The following is a 21,650-nucleotide window of genomic DNA, read 5'->3' as shown; positions in this document are numbered from 1 at the left end:
AACAAGAATTCAAGCAGTTTATATTCATCTTCCAGTGTTCTTTCTTTGGGTGTAGCTGCTTCTGCCCATCTTTGATCAATTGAAACTGAATTAGCTCTCTTTATCAAAGAGATCCACTTTTTTGCTCTTTTTTTTTTTTTAAAGTCGAGGTTTGTTTTTAGGCTAACAGGTGACAGCCACTTTAGGCGCTGCTGACTGATTTCTGGTGCTGAGTAGGTGTTGCCAGGTCCTGCATTTTTCTGGGATACATACATTCACTATTTGTTTTTTGTATTTGCTTTTGGTGCCTCACAGATAACCTGCTGGACCACTATCTTGTTACCAAGACAGATTAGCCTGAAAGCCTCTCAGTAGATTTTCCAGTGCATGGACAAGAAACTTCAATGCCCTGACTCCCTGCCATGGCTCCTTTCTCTGTGTATGCATTCAGCAGCTTTCCCCCCTCCCTACCTCCCGCTTGATTAAAATAGACTTTTTTTTGAAGTTCTTGTAAAATATCTTCTGCTGGAAATTTGTTACACTTGAAATATTTGTGGATTCTGTCACTTCGAAAATTTGTTCAGAGTTTGATGTGGTGTTGATCTGAGGGATGCTAAAAAGAGCTCAGACAGAGATGTGTCTACTCTCTGTCATCTTGGCTCTCTGCACTGTGTGTGTGTGTGTGTGTGTGTGTGTACGTATGTATGTGTGTGTGTATATGTATATGTGTATATTCTTTATTATGGTTTTGTGAGATAGCATGTCAGTCTTTCCAGTGAGCAAAACTGCAGGAATCATTTCTGTTTTAGGGCAGCTAGATGGCACAGGTGATAGAGCATCACACAGGAGTCAGGAGAACCTGAGTTCCCATGCAGGTTCAGACACTTAAAACTTAATTGCTGTGTGACCTTGGACAAGTCATTTTACCCAATTGTCTCACAAAAAAAGGAAGCATACTTTCCAATTGAATTTTTCTTTATTCATAAAAAAATTAATATGCCATGGACTTTAACTTCTTGCATTTTCTATACTTTTACCCTTCCATGTTCAATGTTTTGGTTTCCGTTTCAGAATGTCATGTGGCACACAACAAGTTTTCAACCCAAAATTACAGGTTCCCCAGGATAAGTCTGGATATAGGCACCATCTCTTCCTACATTTACCTTTAAGTTTTTTACATTCTTTAGTTGCAGTTAGGCTACCATACCCTGTTAAAAGAAGAAAAATATGTTTTGAAATTTTTCTTTATAAATCTATAGAAAAAGAGATATTTTGTTGTAATTTGAATCATAGATTAGAGAGTTCATTCACTAACTTGAATTTTTTTAAATATAGTCTTTCAATAAGCAATGTAATATGGTAAAATGGAAACAAAACATACTGTCCTTCATAACAGATGTAGTGGATTTTACTCTTAAAGTGACATTTTTTAAAGAACAATATAACCTTGTGAATTTGACCTCTTTGAGCCTTTATTCAATTATCTATAAAATGGGAGACATCTAACTCATACTAAACTACCTTAAAAGATTATAAAAAGAATGAAATTAGTATAGAGACTGGATGAAGGCTTTCATTGGTCTAACATGTCTAACTATGTGTCAGTCCATAGTAAATTCCATGTCTCTAAATACCTCTACATAAAGGGCTTGACCTAAAATCAAGAATGCCAGTGCTAACACCTGACAAATTTGTACTTCAGACAAATATTTCAGATGAGTTATCTTGCATAAGTCAGTTAATCTTGATTTATCTTGGCTTCATCATTTGAAGAATGACAACAATAAGTTCAAATTTTTTTTTAATTTGAAAACAGGGGCAATAAATGACATTATGGATAGAACAGAGGTTCTGGAGTCAGGGGAACCTGAGTTTATATCTGGCCTCAGACACCTGACATTTAGTAGGCTGTGGGATTCTGGGCAAGTCACTTAATCATGATTAACTCATCAAAAAAGAAAAGAAATAAAACAAAGGAAATAAGTAAAGAAAGAAAAATTACAGTGTTGGCTGCCAAATATTAAAAGAGACTCAGTTAGATTCATTGTGGAGGAAATTCAAGAAAAGGATCTCCTTTTGTCTGAAGAAATGGATTTTATAAAGGTTAGAAAGAGACAGAATATTTAAGGGTCCTTAGTAATCATCTAAACTATTCCCTGTAATTTTATAGATAAGTTAACAAGAATCGTGAGAAAAGGGGAATTGGTAGGTTTACATAAGCTTTAAATATCATAACCAGGATCTGAACCCAAGTCTTGTGACTCCTACCACTGGGTGTGCTCTTTCAAATACAACCTGGTACACTTCACGATGCAGCAGAAAAAAAGTGTGAATTATTTCATCCATTTGGATGCATGACATTTGAGGTTGAATCCAAGTTTTGTCATTCTTATTGCTTCTATGACTTTGGAGTTATTATGATTTCATTTTTTTCATCTATAAAATGGTTCCATTTTCTCATTAATAGTTCTACAAATAGTTCCTACAAATCTGGTGTGATTCTGAAAACATATTGGACCTATCCAAGTTGTCCTAACTTCTTGGACTTTTGAAGAGTTTTGAAAATACATAAAAATCTCAAAGCAAGATTTCTCAGTGCCCTTTCCCCCAGCGCTTCCTTCACATGGCCATAAGTACATCATTGTCTGCCTAAATTTGTTCTCATACTGAGCTTAAAGTAAGGGGATGAAGCTTTTCCTTTAATCACTCTTAGTGTCAGACATGTTCCAACATTAATCCAAAGGCCACCAATTTCTGACAATACATGAGGACTTTTTATTGAGTTCATCCTCCATATTCATAGAGCTACCTTCTTATAAATCAAGTCTACTCCTTACCTGTGTCAGTACTGTAGATGATCACAAAGAGCACCATGAAAACCAGGTGGAAGATCCTCATGATAACTGTTGACTGGAACCTGGGAATTACAGAACCAACAGGGAAGCTCAGCCAAGAAGAGGTTAGAAGGACATAAAACAAGTGAGATCTGTATTGGCTCGAACACTCTGCTGTCCTTGACTGAATTCACCTCAGTTCCTACACACTTGAATTTGACAGAAGCAAACTTCTCAAGATACTGGAATGCTATTATACACACACACACAACACACACACACATATAATAATTATTATTATACTTATAATTATAATTATAAATCATCTCATTATGCAACTAGAAAAGAGTCCAATCATGTGGCAGTCACAAGCACCTTCTTCCTGCAAGAGAGCCTCTTCTTAGGCCAAACCAATATAATAAACATGAAAAATCTACTTAAACTAATTACTTATTTAATGTCATGTGAATCAAATTACCAAAAATCAATTTGTAGGGCTAGAAAAGATAATAAATTAATTTTGAAAACAAAAGTTAGGCTATAAGGAATATAAATGAAAAAAATATTTGAAGAAAGGTGGTCTAGCCTTTTCAGATTTCACATGATATTACCAATGGGTAATCATCAAAATTATCACTTGTTAGCTAAAATGTAGAGTGGTGGATTAGTAGAAAATGGTAGACAACAGTAAATAAGAATAAAAGACCTTAGAAATCTAATGTTTGATCATACCCAAAGATCTAAGCTTTGGGAACAAATACTCATCTGGCAAAAATGCTGAGAAACTGGAAAACAGAACTGATCATCATAGAGTATTGTTATTGATGTGTATAATGATCTGGTTCTGCTCATTTCACTTAGCATCAGTTCATGTATGTTTTTCCAAGCCTCTCTGTATTCATCCTGCTGGTCATTTCTTACAGAAAAATAATATTCCATAACATTTATATACTACAATTTATTCAGCCATTCTCCAATTGAGGGCATTCGTTCAATTTCCAGTTTCAAGCCACTATGAAAATGGCTGCCACAAACATTTTTGCACATATGGGTCCCTTTCCCTTCTTAAATATATCTTTGGGATATAAGTCCAATAGTAACATTGCTGGATCAAAAAGTATGCACAGTTTGATAACTTTTTGAGTATAGTTCCAAATTGCTCTCCAGAATGTTTGGATCTGTTCACAACTCCACCAACAACGTATCAGTGTCCCATTTTTCTTGCACTCATTCCAAGATTTGTCATTATCTTTTCTCTGTCACCTTAGCCAATGTGACAGGCGTGTAGTGGTATCTCAGAGTTGTCTTAATTTGAACAGAAACTTTATCAGAAACCCATTTCTAGATCACAAACTCATTTTGACCTTATCTTGATGTATGGTTAAGTATGGGTTAAGGCCTAATTTCTGCCATATAATTGCCAATTTTCCCAACAATTTTTGTCAAGCAGTGAATTCTTATCCCCAAAGCTGGAGTTTTGGGATTTGCAAACATAAGATTATTAAAGTTATTGACTCTTTTGTCCTGTGAACCTAACCTATTCCACTGATCAACTAATCTATTTCTTAGCCTAATACTAAATAGTTTTGGTGGCCACTGTTTTATAATATAGTTTTAGATCTAGTATAGCTAGGCCACCTTCGTTTGATTTTTCTTTCATTAGTTCCCTTGAAAGTCTTGACCTTTTGCTCCTCCAGATGAATTTTGTTGTTATTTTTTATAGGTCATTAAAATAGTTTCTTGGAAGTCTGATTGGTATAGCAGTAAATAAATAGATTCGTTTAGTTAGTATTGCCATCTTTATTATATTCTCCTGACCTATCCAGGAGCACTTCATATTTTCCCAATTGTTTACATCTAACTTTATTTGTGTGCAAAGTGTTTTATAGTTTTGCTTATATAGTTTCTGACTTCCCCTTGGTAGATAGATTCCCAAATATTTTATACTATGAACAGTTATTTCAAATGGAATTTCTGTTTGTATCTCTTGCTGTTGGATTTTGTTGGTGATGTATAAAAATGTTGATGATTAAATAGAATATTAGAAAAATTAGGTATAATATATCTCTGGAGAAAACTGAATGGTGACAGAAAGAAGTATACTTTCTTCTCAGCAGTTCATGGAACCTACACACACAAAAAAAGACCATATATTAGGACATAAAGACCTCAAAATTAAATGCAGGAAGGCAGAAATAGTAAATGCTTTCTTTTCAGATCACAATGCAATTAAAAACTACATTCAACAAAAAGTTAGGTGTAAATAGACTAAAAAGTGATTGGAAACTAAATAATCTCATCTTAAAGAATTATTGGGTAACATAGCAAATTATAGACACAATTAATAATTTCACTCAAGAAAATGACAAGGGTGAGACATCATACCAAAATTTATGGGATGTAGCCAAAGCAGTAATTACGGGAAATTTTATATCGTTAGAGGCTTACTTGAATAAAATAGAGAAAGAGAAGATCAATGAATTGGGCATGCAACTTAAAAAGCTAGAAAAAGACCAAATTAAAAACCCACAATCAATTACTAAGCTTGAAATTCTAAAATTAAAAGGAGAAATTAATAATATAGAAAGTAAAAAAAAACTATTAAACTAATAAAATTAAGAGTTAGTTTTATGAAAAAACCAATAAAATTGATAAACCTTTGGTAAATCTGATTAGAAAAAGGAGAGAGGAAAATCAAATTAGTAGTCTTAAAAATGAAAAGGGAGAACTTTCCACTAATGAAGAAGAAATTAAAGAAATAATAAGAGGTTTCTTTGCCCAACTTTATGCCAATAAATTTGATAACCTAAGCGAAATGGATGACTACCTCCAAAAATATAGGCTTCCCAGATTATCAGAGGAGGAATTGCTTAAATAGTCCCATTTCAGAAAAAGAAATAGAACAAGCTATTAATCAACTCCCTAAAAAAAAATCCCTGGGACCAGTTGGATTTACATATGAATCCTACCAAACATTCAAAGAACAATTAGCCCCAATGCTTTATAAACTATTTGGAAAAATAGCGAATGAAGGAGACCTACCAAATTCCTTTTATGACATAGACATAGTATTGATACTTAAACCAGGTAGGTTGAAAAGAGAGAAAGAAAATTATAGACCAATCTCCCTAATGAATATTGATGCTAAAATCTTAAATAAGATATTAGCAAAAAGAATACAGAAAATCATCCCCAGGATAATACACCATGATCAAGTTGGATTTATACCAGGAATGCAGGGCTGGTTCAATATTAGGAAAACTATCAGTATAATTGGCCATATTAATAACCAAATCAACAAAAACCATTTGATCATCTCAATAGACACAGAAAAAGCATTTGACAAAATCCAACATCCATTCTTATTAAAAACACTTGAGAGTATAGGAATAAATGGACTTTTCCTTAAAATAATCTGGAGCATCTATTCAAAACCAGCAGTAAGCATCATATGTAATGGGGACAAACTGCAACCATTCCCAATAAGATCAGGAGTGAAACAAGATTGCCCACTATCATCATTATTATTTAATATTGTATTAGAAATGGTAGCTTTGGCAATAAGAGTTGAGAAAGAGATTAAAGGAATAAGAATAGGCAATGAGGACATCAAATTATCACTCTTTGCTGATGTTATGATGGTATACTTAGAGAACCCCAGGGATTCTACTAAAAAGTTATTAGAAACAATCCACACCTTTAGCAAAGTTGCAGGATACAAAATAAACCCACATAAGTCATCAGCATTCTTATATATCACTAACAAAACCCAACAGTTAGAGTTACAAAGAGAAATTCCACTTAAAGTAACTACTGATTGTATAAAATATTTAGGAATCTATCTGCCAAGGGAAAATCAGAAACTTTATGAGCAAAACTACAAAACACTTTCCACACAAATTAAGTCTGATCTAACCAACTGGAAAAATATTAAATGCTCTTGGATTGGGTGAGCAAATACAATAAAAATGACAATACTACCTAAACTAATCTATTTATTTAGCACTATATCAATTAGACTCCCAAAAAACTATTTTGATGACCTAGAAAAAATAACAACAAAATTCATCTGGAGGAGCAAAAGGTCAAGAATTTCAAGGGAATTAATGAAAAAAAAAAATCAAATGAAGGTGGCCTAGCTGTACCAGATCTAAAATTATATTATAAAGCAGCAATTACTAATACTATCTGGTATTGGCTAAGAAACAGACTAGTTGATCAATGGAATAGGTTAGGTTCAAAGGACAAAACAACCAATAACTTTAAAAATCTAGTGTCTGACAAACCCAAATACCCCAGTTTTGGGGTTTAAGAATGCATTGACAAAAATTGCTGGGAAAATTGGAAATTAGTATGGCAGAAACTAGGCATTGACCCACACTTAACCATACACCAAGACTTTAAGGTCAAAATGGGTTCATGACCTAGGCTTAAAGAATGAGATTATAAATAAATTGGAAGAGCATAGGATGGTTTACCTCTCAGACCTGTGGAAGGAGAAAGAATTTATGACCAAAGAACTAGAGATCACTATTGACTACAAAATAGAAAATTTTGATTATATCAAATTGAAAAGTTTTTGTACAAACAAAACTAATGCAGACAAGATTAGAAGGGAAACAATAAACTGGGAAAACATTTTTATAGTCAAAGGTTCTGATAAAGGCCTCTTTGCAAAATATATAGAGAATTGACTCTAATTTATAAGAAATCAAGCCATTCTCCAATTGATAAATGGTCAAAGGATATGAACAAACAATTCTCAGACAAAGAAATTAAAACTATTTCTAACCATATGAAAATATGCTCCAAATCATTATTAATCAGAGAAATGCAAATTAAGACAACTCTGAGATACCACTACACACCTGTCAGATTGGCTAAGATAACAGGAAAAAATAATGAATGTTGGAGGAGATGCAGGGAAACTGGGACACTGATGCATTGTTGGTAGAGTTGTGAATGACTCCAACCATTCTGGAGGGCAATCTGGAATTATGCCCAAAAAGTTATCAAACTGTGCATACCCTTTGATCCAGCAGCAATTCTACTGGGCTTATACCCCAAAGAGATACTAAAGAAGGGAAAGGGACCTGTATGTGCCAAAATATTTGTGGCAGCCCTGTTTGTAGTGGCTAGAAGCTGGAAAATGAATGGATGCCCATCAATTGGAGAATGGTTGAATAAATTGTGTTATATGAATGTTATTGAATATTATTGTTCTGTAAGAAATGATCAGCAGGACGAATACATTGAAGATTGGTGAGACTTACATGAACTGGTGCTAAATAAAATGAGCAGAACCAGGAGATCATTATATACTTCAACAACGATACTGTATGAGGATGTATTCTGATGGAAGTGGATTTCTTTGACAAAGAGATTTAACTCAGTTTCAATTGATCAATGATGGACAGAAGCAGCTACACCCAAAGAAGGAATGCTGAGAAATGAATATAAACTGCATTTTTGTTTTTCTTCCCAGGTTATTTATACTTTCTGAATCCAATTCTCCCTGTGCAACAAGAGAACTGTTCAGTTCTGCAAACATATATTGTATCTAGGATATACTATAATCTATTTAACATGTATAGGACTACTTGCCATCTGGTGGAGGAGGTGGAGGAGGGGAAAAATCGGAACAGAAGTGAGTGCAAGGGATAATGTTGTAAAAAATTACCCTGGCATGGGTTCTGTCAATAAAAAGTTATTTTTAAAAAATGTTGATGATTTATGTGGATTTATTTTGTATACTGCAACTTTGCTAAAGTTGTGGATTATTTCTAATAGCTTTTTACTAGAATATCTGGGGTTCTCTAAGTATACCATGATATCATCTGCAGAGTGATAATTTGGTTTCCTCATTACATACTCTAATTCCTTTCATTTGTTTTTTTAATCTTGTTGCCAAAGCTAGCATTTCTAATACAATATTGAATAGTAATGGTGATAGTGGGCAACCTTGTTTCACTCCTGATTGTATTGGGAATGGTTCCATTTTATCCCCATTACATATGATTCTTACTAATGGATGCTCCTGACTATTTTAGGGAAAAGTCCCTTTATTCCTATACTCTCTAGTGTTTTTAATAGGAATGGGTAGTTTCATATTATCAAATGCTTTTTCTGCATCTGTTGAAATGATCACAGGGTTTTTGTTAATTTGGTTATTTATATTGTCAGTTATGCTAATAGTTTTTCCCAATGTTGAACCAATGCTGCATTCCTGCTATAAGTCCTCCTTGGTCACAGTGTATTATCCTGGCGATAATTTTCTGTAATCTTTTTGCTAAGATTTTACTTAAATTTTTTGCATTGATGTTCATTAAAAGAGATTAGTCTATAATTTTCTTTCTCTTTTTTTGTCCTATCTGGTTTAGGTATCAATATTTTTAGGTATCAATATTATATCTGTGTCCTAAAAGAAATTTGATAGGATTTCTTCAAACCCTGTTTTTTTCAAATAGTTTATATAGCACTAAAGTTAATTGTTCTTTAAATGTTTGGTAGAATTTGCATATAAATCCATATGGTCCTGGGTATTTTTTTAGGGAGTTGATTAATAGCTTGTTTTATTTCTTTTTCTAACATGAGACCATTTAACCAATTTATTTCTTTTCTTTTAATCTAGGCAACCTATATTTTTGAAAGTATTCTTCCATTTTATTTAAGTCATCAAATATATTGGCATAAAGTTGGGCAAAGTAAATTCTAATTATTGCTCTAATTTCCTCTTCATTAGTGGTGAATAATCTCTTATCATTTTTAAGACTAACAATTTGATTTTTCCTCTTTCCTTTTTTAGATCAGATTTATCAAAGGTTTATCTATTTTGTTGGTTTTTTCATTGAACCAATTCTTAGTTTTATTAATTAATTCAATATTTTTTTTAATTTCAATTTTATTAATCTCTCTTTTTATTTTAAGAATTTCAAGTTTAATGTTTGATGGTTTTTAATTTGTTCCTTTTCTTACATTTTTAATTGCAAACCCAATTCATTGACCTTCTCTTTGTCTATTTTATGCAAGTAGCCTTCTAGAGATATAAACTTTCCCCTTATTATTGTTTTGGTAGGGCATCTTATTATTGTCATTTTCTTGGGTGAAGTTATTAATTATGTCTATGATTTGCTGTTTCTCCCAATCATTCTTTAGTATGAGAGTACTTAGTTTCCAATTATTTTTTGGTCTCTTTTCCCATGGCTTTTTATTGAATGTAATTTTCATTGTTTCATGATCTGAAAGGGATGCATTTACAATTTCTGCCTTTCTGCATTTGAATTTGAGGTTTTTATGTCCTAATATATGGTCAATTTTTGTATAGGCTCCATGAACTGCTGAAAAGAAAGTCGACTCCTTTCTGTCTCCTTTTAGTTTTCTCTGAAGATATTATATCTATTATATATAACTTTTCTAGTATTCTATTTATCTCTTTGAGACATGATACCAAAATGTGTGGGATGCAGCCAATTAAGTGCTCCCTCTTAGGTGTCTTTATTTTGTGGTTTGATTTATCTAATTCTGAGAGTGCAAGATTAAGATCTCCCACTATTATAGGTTTGTTGTCTACTTCTTATCGCAGCTCTCTTAATTTCTCCTTTAAAAATTTAGATGCTATACCACTTGGTGCATATATGTTTAATATTGATATTGCTTCATTATCTATGCTACCCTTTAGCAAGATACAGTGCCTTTCCTTATCTCTTTTAATTAGATCAATTTTTGCTTTTGCTTTATCTGAGATGAAGATGGCTACCCATGCTATTTTGGACTTCACCTGAAGCATAGTGGATTCTGCTTCAATCTTTTACCTTTACTCTATATCGCCCTGCTTCAAGTATGTTTCCTGTAAACAATATATTGTAGGATTCTATTTTTAATCCAGTCTGATAACTGCTTCCTCTTTATGGCTTCCACATTTATGATTAAAATTACTAATTCTGTATTACTTGCCATCTTGTTAACCCCTGCTTATGCTTTTCTCCTTTTACTTCCCCCTTATCCCTCTCCCCAGTATTAAACTTGTGAGCACCACTTGCTTCTCATAGCCTTCCCTTTTTATGATCCCTCCCCCACTTCAGAGTTCCTCCCTCTTTCTTATCCCCTTTCCTCACAATTTCTGTATTCCCTTCCACTTAGCTTATTCCTTGCCTTTTCACTTTTTTTCCCTCCCACTTTTCAATGAAGTGGGAAAAGTTTCTCCATAAATTGAATATGTCTAATATTTTTCTCTTTAAGCCAATTTTGATGAGAGTAAGATATGCACTATATTCATCCTTCTCTCTTCTTTTTCTCAGATATAATAGGTTTGATTTGCCTCTTTGTGAGATGTAGTACCTCCCCTTTACCCTTTTTCTGGTACAATTTCCTTTCCACTTCTAGTTTCTAGAACAAATTAAACATGTGTTTTTTATGCATCTTTACAAGGGAAATATAGTTCCCAAGATTTCTTTTTACCTTTTCATGTTTCTCTTGAGTCCTATATTTGGAGATCAAACTTTTTGTTTAGTTCCAGTTTTTTTTTTCTTTTTTCTTTTTCTTTTCTTTTCTTTTTTTTTTTTCTTTTTTTTTTTTTTTGGTTGCTTTTTATTGACAGAACATATGCCTGGATAATTTTTTACAACTTTATCCCTTATACTCACTTCTGTTCCGACTTTTCCCTTCCCTCTCTCCACCCCTTCTCCTAGATGGTAAGTAGTCTTAAATATGTTCTAGTATACCCTAGATACAATATATGTATGCAGAACCGAACAGTTCTCTTGTTGCACAGGAAGAATTGGATTCAGAAGGTAAAAATAACCTGGGAAGAAAAACAAAAATGAAAACAGTTTACACTCATTTTCCAGAGTTCCCCTTCTTTGGGTGTAGCTGCTTCTGTCCATCATTGATCAATTGGTAGTTCCAGTTTTTTCATCAGAAATAGATGAAATTCACCTATTTTATTGAAAGTCCATCTTCTTCCCTGGGGAAAAAAAATGTTCCTTTTGGCTGGGTGAGTTATTCTTTACTGCATACCAAGTTTCTTAGCTTTTTGCAATATCAGATTCCAGGCCCTTAGATCCTTTAATGTGGATGCTACTAAATCCAGAATGATCCTTATTGTGGCTCCTCTATACTTGAATTTTTTTTTTTTCTAGAAGCTTGAAGTATTTTTCCCTTGGTCTGATAGTTCTGTAATTTAGCCATAATATTTCTTCGAGTTTTGATTTTAGGGTCCCTTTCAGTAGGTGATTGATGAATTCTTTCAATGTCTACTTTACCCTCTGTTTCTATAACATCTGAGGAGTTCTCTTTGATAATTTCTTGGAAAATAGTGTCCAGGCTCTTTTTTTCATCATATTTTCCAAGAAGTCTAATAATTCTCAGATTGTCTCTCCAGATCTATTTTCCAGGTCTTTTGTTTTCCAAAGAAGGTATTTGACATTTTTCCATTGTTTCTTTTTGTTTGTTTATTTTTGCTTGACTGATTCTTGATGTCCCCTCAAGTCATTCAATTCCATTTGTTCAATTCTGATTTTTATGAATTATTTTCTTCACTTATTTTTAAATTCCTTTTTCTAATTGTCAAATTGAATTTTAAAGTGACTTGTTTTGTTGTATGGAATTTTTTTCCATTTTGCCAATTTTATTTTTTAGATAGCTATTTTCTTTTTCCAATTCGCTAATTCTGTTTTCCTTGGAATAGTTTACCTTTTCCAATTTGATAATTCTGTTTGCAAGGATTTGATTTTTTTATCCGCTCTATCTTTAAATGAGTGGGATGACTTATCCAGACCCTCTTGCCAAGCTTTCCTTTCCTTTGCCCATTTTTCTTCTAGCTCTCTTGAAAGAGCCTTTTTAATTTCTTCTATGAGGGTCTTGTGTGTTAGGAACCAGATCATATCCCCCTTTGGAGATACATCTGGAAACAGTCTGTTTTTAGTCTTCTTAAGGCTTAAAAGTCTGTTCTCTATCCATGTAAAAGCTCTCTATTGTTAGAGCGTGCTTTAATTTTTTGCTCATTTTGTCAAAGATGAATCAAAGAAAAGAAACTAAGTAAAAAAAAAAGCAAATGCAGTTTGTCTTTTTTGGGGGTGGAGTGGGGCTGGGTGGTATCATCAAACTTCCTCTACAGACTGCAGGGGGCAGCAGTGAGGCACTAGCAGGACAGCAATGGCTGAGCTGCATCTGTATTTTGAGGCTATGAGAGCATGCTGAGTCACTTCAGGTATGTGTGACCAGGTCCTGAGAGACCCTAGCTTCTTGGGATTATAGTCTTTACCCCCTGTGTTTATAGTTTCTCTGCTGGTCTACTGGCTTGCTGCCAGGGCAAAGTAGTCACACTGTTCTCCCTGCAGAAACAGCTGAGATCATACCCCTCAGGTCTGCTCATTGGGAGTTGCCTTCCATATTCTCAGTGCCTGCCTGCCTGCAGTCTGAGCATGATCTAACCATCCCCACCCATGAGCAAAAATAGACCTTTTCTGGTGAATTTTGAGGACATCTTCTGTTGGTAATGTATCCATGGGTTTTTTTCAGTCAAGCCCTAATGCTGAGGCCTCTTCATTAAATAAAGTATTCTGAGAGCAAGAAGGAGCTTAGATAGATGTGTTTATCCTTTCCATCATCTTGGCCAGAAGTCCCCCAATCATTTTTTAGGATGAGATTAATTGATCTATTTTCTCTTGACTTTTTATTGAATGTAATTTTCATTGCATCATGATCTGAAAAGGATTCATTTACTATTTCTGCCTTTCTGCATTTGAATTTGAGGTTTTTATGTCCTAATATATGGTCAGTTTTTATATAGGTTCCATGAACTGCTGAGAAGAAAGTATACTTTCTGTCAGCATTCAGTGTTCTATAAAGACCTACCATACCTGATTTTTCTAGTGTTTTATTTATGTCTTTAACTTCTTTTTTATTTATTCTGTGGTTTGACTTATCTAATTCTCAGAGTGCAAATTGAGATCTCCCACTATTATAGTTTTGTTCTTGTAGCTCTCTTAACTTCTCCTTTAGGAATTTAGATGCTATACCACTTGGTGCATATGTGTTTAATATTTATATTGTTGCATTATGTATGCTACCTTTTCAGCAAGACATAATGCCCTTCCTTATCTCTTTTAATTAGATCAATTTTTGCTTTTGCTTGGTCTGAGATCAGGATGGCAACCCCTGCTTTTTTTACTTCACCTGAAACATAGTAGATTCTGCACCAGCCTGTTACCTTTACTCTGTATGTATCGCCGTGCTTCAAGTGTGTTTCCTGTAAACACATATTGTAGGATTCTGGCTTTTAATCCAGTATGCTATCTGCCTCTGCTTTATGGGGGAGTTTATCCCATTTACATTTATGGTTAAAACTACTAATTCTGTTATTTCTATCCATCTTATTATCCCCAAATTACCCTTTTCTTTTTCCTTTCCCCCTTATTCCATTTCCCAGTATTAGACTTATGAGCACCACTTACCTCACATAGCCCTCCCTCTTTAGAATCCCTACCCTCCTTAGAGTCCATCCCCTTTTCTAATACCTTTCCCTTACAATTTCTGTATTCCCTTCTATTTATCCTACTCCTTCTCTTTTTGCTTTTCCCCTCCCACTTTTGATTGAGGTGGGAGAAGTTTCTCTGTAAATCAAATATGTCTAATATTTTCTCTTCGAGCCTATTCTGATGAGAGTAAGATTCACACTATGTTCAATCTCCTTCCCTTCTTTCCCTCAGATATAATAGGTTTCTTTTGCCTCTTTGTGAGATGTAGTACTCCATTTTTCCCTTTTCTTGTACAATTTCCTTTCCATCTCTAGATTCTTTTTTATATTATAATGGTAAAACCAAATTATACATATATTCTTTATGTATACTAATAACAGAAATATAGTTCCCAAGATTTCTTTTTATCTTTTTATGTTTTTCCTGTGTCTTATATTTGGAGACCAAACTTTTTGTTTAGTTCTGGTTTTTTCATCAGAAATAGATAGAATTCACCTGTTTCATTGAATGTCCATCTTCTTCCCTGGAAGAAAATGCTCAGTTTATCTGGGTAATTTATTCTTGGCTGCATTCCTTTGCCTTTCGGAATATGATATTCCAGGCCCTTAAGTCCTTTAAAGTGGATTCTGCTAGATCCAGAGTGATCCTTATTGTGGCTCCTCAAGTATTTGAATTGTTTTTTTTTTTTTTTTCCTGGCTGCTTGTAGTATTTTTTCCTTGGTCTGAAAGTTCTGGAATTTAGCCACAATATTTCTTGGAGTTTTGATTTGGGGATCTCTTTCCATAAGTGATTAATGAATTCTTTCAATGTCCATTTTGCCATCTGTTTCTATAACATATGGGCAGTTCTCTTTTATGATTTCCTGAAAAATAGTATCTAGGCACTTTTTATTTCATCATAATTTTCAGGGAGTCCAATAATCTCCAGATCATCTCTCCTAGTTCTGTTTTCCAGGTTTATTGTTTCCCCAGTAGTTATTTAACATTTTTTTCCTATTTTTTTCATTTTTATGGTTTTGCTTGACTGATTCTTGGTGTCTCCTCAAATCATTCATTTATATTTGTTCAAGTCTGATTTTTAATGAATGATTCTCTTCATTTACTTTTTAAATTTCTTTTTGTATATATCCAATTGAATTTTTAAATGAGTTGTTTCGTTCTATGAATTTTTTTTCCATTTTACCAAATTTTTTAAAAGAATGATTTTCTTTTTTCAATTCACTAATTCTGTTTTTTAGGGAGGTAATTTCTTTTTTTCCACTCTTATCTTTTAATGAGTTACATGTTTTATCCTGACCCTCTTGCACAGCTTTCCTTTCCTTTCCCCATTTTTCTTCTAGCTCTCTTTTAAGATCCTTTTAAATTTATTCTATGAGAGCATATCATAGCCACCTTTGCATCTCAAGATAAACTGCTTTTAGTCTTCTCAGAATTTGAAGTCTGCTCTCTTTCTGTATAGCAGGTATCTATAGTTAGATCTCACTTTGCCTTTTTTTTTTTTTTCATTCAGAGACATTTATTCTTAAAGGCTTTTGATCCATATGACTTTTGATCCTATTCCTGGTACCAACTCTTTAGAGTTCCCAAGCTTTCAGCAGCAATGCTTTCTGCTATTTCTTTTTTATTTTATTTTATAATAACTTTTTATTGACAGAATCCATGCCAGGGTAATTTTTTACAACCTTATCCCTTGCACTCACATCTGTTCCAATTTTTCCCCTTGCTCCCTCCACCCCTAAATGGCAAGCAGTCCTATATATGTTAAATATGTTGCAGTATATCCTAGGTACAATATATATATGCAGAACTGAACAGTTCTCTTGTTGCACAGGGAGAATTGGACTCAGAAGGTAAAAATAACATGGGAAAAAAAACAAAAATGCAAAGTTTATATTCATTTCCCAGCGTTCTTTCTTTGGGTATAGCTGCTTCTGTTAATCATTGATCAATTGAAACTGAATTAGATCTCTTTATCGAAGAGATCCACTTCCATCAGAATACATCCTCAAACAGTATTGTTGTTGAAGTATATAATGATCTCCTGGTTCTGTTCATTTCACTTAGCATCAGTTCATGTAAGTCTTGCCAGTCCTCTCTGTATTCATCCTGCTGGTCATTTCTTATAGAACAATAATATTCCATAACATTCATGTACCACAATTTACCCAACCATTCTCCAATTGATGGGCATCCATTCAATTTCCAGTTTCTAGCCACTACAAACAGGGCTGCCACAAACATTTTGGCACATACAAATCCCTTTCCCTTCTTTAGTATCTCTTTGGGATATAAGCCCAGTAGAAACACTGCTGGATCAAAGGGTATGCACAGTTTGATAACTTTTGGGGCATAATTCCAGATTGCCCTCCGGAGTGGTTGGATTCATTCACAACTCCACCAACAATGCATCAGTGTCCCAGTTTTCCTGCATCTCCTCCAACATTCATCATTATTTTTTCCTGTTATCTTAGCCAATCTGACAAGTATGTAGTGGTATCTCAGAGTTGTCTTAATTTTTATTCCTCTGATCAATATTCTCTTTGCCTTTTTGTTCATTTTAAGAAAAGAAAAAAAAAAAGCTTTGGTCTGCTTATGGGAGCCAGTAGGGTATTTCCAAGCTGCCTCTACAGACAACAGGAAGTTGCAGTACAGGGGCACTGGGACAGCACCCACTGGCTGCTCTGGGATTAGCAGTTGTGCTGAAATCAGCGACAGCAGGAAGGCAGCAACTGTGGCTGCGCTGGGACCTGCAACTGCGGCTGTGCCTGGATCATGCTGAGTCACTCTGGGTGCTGGCTGGGTGTGGCCAGCTCCCGAGAGACCCTAGCTCTGCAAGATTATTGTCTTTTCACCCTGTGCTTATACCTTCTCTGCTGGTCTACTGGCTTGTTGCCAGGGCAAAGCAGCTCAGATTGTGTAGAATTCTCCCCACACATTTTCCATGAGCAGAGACTCTCCCTCCTTTCCACCCCCCACCCCCCACCTCCCTCGGCTCACTGCCTGCTTAAGTCTGTGCCTGGCCTAACCCCTTACCATCCCCATGTCTGAGCAAAAACATCCCTTTTCTGGTGAATTTCGAGATAATCTCTGGTTGGTAATGTGTTGTACTGCCGATATCCATGGGTTCTGACAGTCAAGCACTAATTCTGAGGCTGAATTTCATTAAAATAGATTGAGGGTAAAGGAGAGTTTAGGAAGATGCATGTGTCCTCTCCGCCATCTTGGTTCCATTTCTCAGGCCCACTTCTAATCCCAGAGGCCAGCCAGTGGGAACTTCTCTTTGGCTTACACCAAGCTACTCAATTGGGAAATTCACCCTCCAATCCCTTGGGAAACATTTTCTCTGGTCAAACAATGAGACAGGTCTGCCACATCCCAGCTTTCTTTTTGTTGTTGGTATTATCCTCCACTATTTCCAAGATAATTGTTTTCTCCTCCATTATTTGTGAGCTTTGTATCTTCCAGAGTCCAGGCCATTCTGTTGGTCATAAGCTGTAGATGGTATCCCACCCTTCCCATTCCTCAATTGTACCTTTAACCCTTAATATTAGCATAGAAACCTAATCTTTGTTTCTCTTTCCTATAATGTTAAATCCCTGATTCTAACTTTGCTCACTTCCCTTGAAAGTTTAGCTGCTTCACTAAAAAACACAATGCAAAGAAGAGAATTCAATTTCCAACCATGTTCATTGGGGAAATCATATCACTGAAGTTTAGCCTCAGATAAAGAAGGTTAAAAGGGGGCAGGAGAGAGTATACCTAAGCAGAAGAGAAGAACATTACACATGGCACCTGGAGCTTCTTAAAACTACTCAGTCAAGATACTTTGGGATTCATTGGTTAGATTATTTTCTAGCATACCCACTCTGATTCTCATTGATTGACCAACAATAGGTTCCAGGCAAAATTTCAATCAGTCATTGTTTAGGTCCCAATTACCTCAGAGTGCAATTTTTGGATTTTGCTGTGGATATGTTCAATCAGAGGAAGATTGCAAAAGGTTGCTTTTATGCCAAGTTCAGGACACAATTTTCTGGCTGGACCTTAATTCTAGAATCAAGATGGGGGAAAAGAGAGGGATGGTCTCGGGAGTTATTATATATCAGGCTCTATGCTAAGCCCTGGGGATACAAAATGAAGAAAAAGGTATACTCTAAGTGGATAAATATATGCAAAACAAACTCTATATAGGATAAACAGGAAATAACTAACAGGTAGAAGACACTAAAAGAAAAATACTATAAGAATATGAATGTCACAGTTACGTATTTTGAAAAAGTTGAGAGAGTTTTTATATCAGAGGTTTCTTATACTAATGGAATGTCAGAGCTTGGTATTTAAAATAGAAAATCAGTCCAAAGTAAGAGATATTTAAGAGTAGAGAAAGGGCAAACTTTAAGGTGCGCTGTGATGGGGTAGGGAGGGAGAAGACAGATAAGAAAATAGACTATAAAGGACCAGATGATCAGAAAAGGCCTCATATAGAAGGTGGCACTTGAGCTGTGTTTTGAAGTAATGGGAGGATTCAAATAGGCAAAGATAAATGGGGGTGTCTCAGACATTGGAGACTCATGCAAAGGCAGACACATTGGAAATGGAATGTCCTATATACTGAACATTAAATAAGCCAGGTTGGTCTATTATCATTTCTCACTGAGCTGCTTTCCTTGACTTCATGAGCTCCAGAAACTGATCATTCTTCAAAATGCAATCAACTCTGAAACTCCCCATATGTCATCTCTTTCTCCTCAGGACTTTACCCTCTGCTTGGTTAAATTCCTGTATCTCAACACCATCCTGGTGGAGCATACACAAACTAAAATGGAGAAGAAAAAGGAAAGCAAGGAAGACAAGGAGATAGGCTCAAAAGTAGAGTTAAAAAGTGCAAAATCATAGAGATGTTAGAAAAAGAAAGAGCAAATGTGATTAAGAGGGTGACTATGAAAGTCTATGAGCAAAAGATTCTTCTGAAGGATCATTGGCATTAGACACATGAAGTCTGTGAAAGGATCCACAGGATCTAGAAGGAGAGGAGACAAATCAGGGCAAAAGGAATACATTTGGGGTTAATATTAGAGAGGAAACGCCCCCTACTAATGCAGGTTATGACCATCTCTACAGCTGAGGGTCTGAGAGTGGTGCCTGAATCTCTAAAAGATCGAGTGATTTGCAGTCCTCAGTCATTTTGTGACAGAGGAAGCACTGGGACCTAGAGCTTCCTGACCAAGACACCAGCCTTCTCACCACTATACAGACACTGCCACCGTATTTTGGAGACAAAACATAAAGACAAGAGAAGGAAAGTAGTAGGAGACACAGAATTTTAAAAATGAATAAGTAATGATCTATTCTATTTCAATTCCAGATGGGTGTGCCAACCTGAGCAGAAGAACTTCCACAAGCAGAATGTTCACTCTTCAATGTCTGATCATCATTAACTTCCACATTATCAGCACACTGTCAATAGTATTGAGACAAAGTCTTGGCAAAGAAACCCGTGGTTATAAAAGTTGTGAACATTGAAAAATTCCTCTTATCTTAATGAGTCATGAAGACTCAGCTTGAACTTAAATGTAAGACTGGAGTTCAAGATTTGTGCTATATAGAAAGTGATCAAACAAGGAGATGGGAGATGGAAAGATAGTGATTACAATCTATTTGTGTGTTCTTCCTCCTTTTTTTTTTCCTTTTATGTGCCCATAACTGGTTACCCTATAACTCAGTAACTCATCCTTCCTGCTTGACTGAGAAAAACCCACCTCTAGCTGCCCAGAAAATTTTTTTCATATTTCACTGAAGTTACCAAGAGCTGGGAAAAAATAATAAACACAATCTCTTTCAGAAATTCTATTCTGAGTTTTTCTGATATAAAGAAGTTTAGTCTGAAGGGCAAGAGATCTCATTCCCCCTATCTTTATTTACTACAGCCCTATTCAATAAATCCATACAACTGTATTTCATAACTTCTTCTACCACATTAATGGGGCACTTGGGAAAAAAGTCTTTGATGATTTTTCTATATATAAGATCAGAGAATTTAAAGCTAAGTTGTACTAGAGATTATTTACTTCAAACTCATTATTTCACAGATGATGTAATTAGACCTAGAATGAGGAAGATTTGAGAAATATGAAAAATTATTGAAATATGTACTGTTAAACTTTGTATACATTTTTCTTATATTAACACCTTGTTTAAATTATTCAGCCATAAAACTTGAAGTGTTTTGCTTGAGTTTTATTTTACATAACTATAATTGAAAAGGTTTTCAGAAAGGCTTTTTCCTTAACTCAGTTTGATACCACACCTGACCCTTACTAGCTTTGTCACCTTAAACCAAATAACAAACCTCTCCTGGCTTTAATTTTTTCATATATAAAATTAAAGAGGTTTGACTAGAGGAACTCTGAGTTCTCTTCCAGTTAGGATCCTAGTTTTGCTGTGATATTAAAATAATTATGGAGATGCATCATTCCTTTCTGCCCTAGCTTCTTGTGTTCTTTAAATATGTAACAACCTCTTATTGCCACATATTTTGCCTCTTCCCAGTCCTTCCGACTCCTTGTTACAAATACAATTTTTGTCCACTTCAGTAAAAACTCCTCTCCCACTCAACTCCTTTTCTATGTGGAGGCTGTTTTCTTTCCTTCTTGATTAGAGGTAGAAAAGGCCAAATGTCTACAAACTCCAGCAGGGTTGGCTACTCAGTACTGATTCAGTAGCCAATGGATCAGCAGTGTAGCTGTGAGACCTCCAAAGAAACTAGTGAAACCAAATAGTGAGCCCCTGAATCCCAGTATATCAGGGAGCACTTGGCCAAGTCCACACAGAGCAATGGGAAAGCTTGCAGCCTCAGCCCCCAGTGAAGCTTAAAACCCTGTCTCTCTTTAGAGACAGTTCAGGACACTTTCTCTTATGCCCAAGGAAGAAACCTCAACATTTAAAGTGAGCAAGAAAAGCAAAGAGTTTTGAGCATAGATGGCTTTTATGGAGATAGGGAGGAACAGAACTGAAATCCTGAGCTTACTAAAGGCAAATTGTTTCCAGATGAAGTTTCAAAGGGGAATATGAACTGGTTTCTAACTCAAAAGGCTATCTTGGAAGAATTCAAAAAGGCTCTTAAAAGAGAGGTAGAATTAAAGTGGGGAAAGGGAATGAAAGCTTTGCAGGAGAGTTTGGGGAAAATACAGAAATTAACTGAAGAAAACAACTTAAAATACATTTGGTGAAATAGAAAAAAATACATACTGAAGAAAAATACTTCTTAAGAAACAAAACTGGTGAAATGAAAAAAAAATTTCAATGAACAAAAAAACTTCTTTAAAAGTACAATTGGCCAAATGCATTAACAAAAAAGCTT

General features: G+C 34.9%; 1 long non-coding RNA gene across 1 annotated transcript; it reads right to left on the bottom strand.

The window, feature by feature from the left end:
- Nucleotides 1–936: 936 nt before the first annotated feature.
- On the bottom strand, nucleotides 937–21,088 carry LOC127548543 (uncharacterized). The gene is made up of 3 exons (XR_007950423.1): nucleotides 19,670–21,088; nucleotides 2,817–2,896; nucleotides 937–1,187 (listed from the first exon to the last, which is right to left on the bottom strand). It is a non-coding gene; the product is annotated as an uncharacterized LOC127548543 (long non-coding RNA).
- Between the last annotated feature and the right edge of the window lie 562 nt (nucleotides 21,089–21,650).

This window comes from Antechinus flavipes, chromosome 2 (assembly GCF_016432865.1).
Source record: "Antechinus flavipes isolate AdamAnt ecotype Samford, QLD, Australia chromosome 2, AdamAnt_v2, whole genome shotgun sequence".
Lineage (NCBI taxonomy): Eukaryota > Metazoa > Chordata > Mammalia > Dasyuromorphia > Dasyuridae > Antechinus > Antechinus flavipes.
This window is presented reverse-complemented; position numbering and strand designations above follow the sequence as displayed.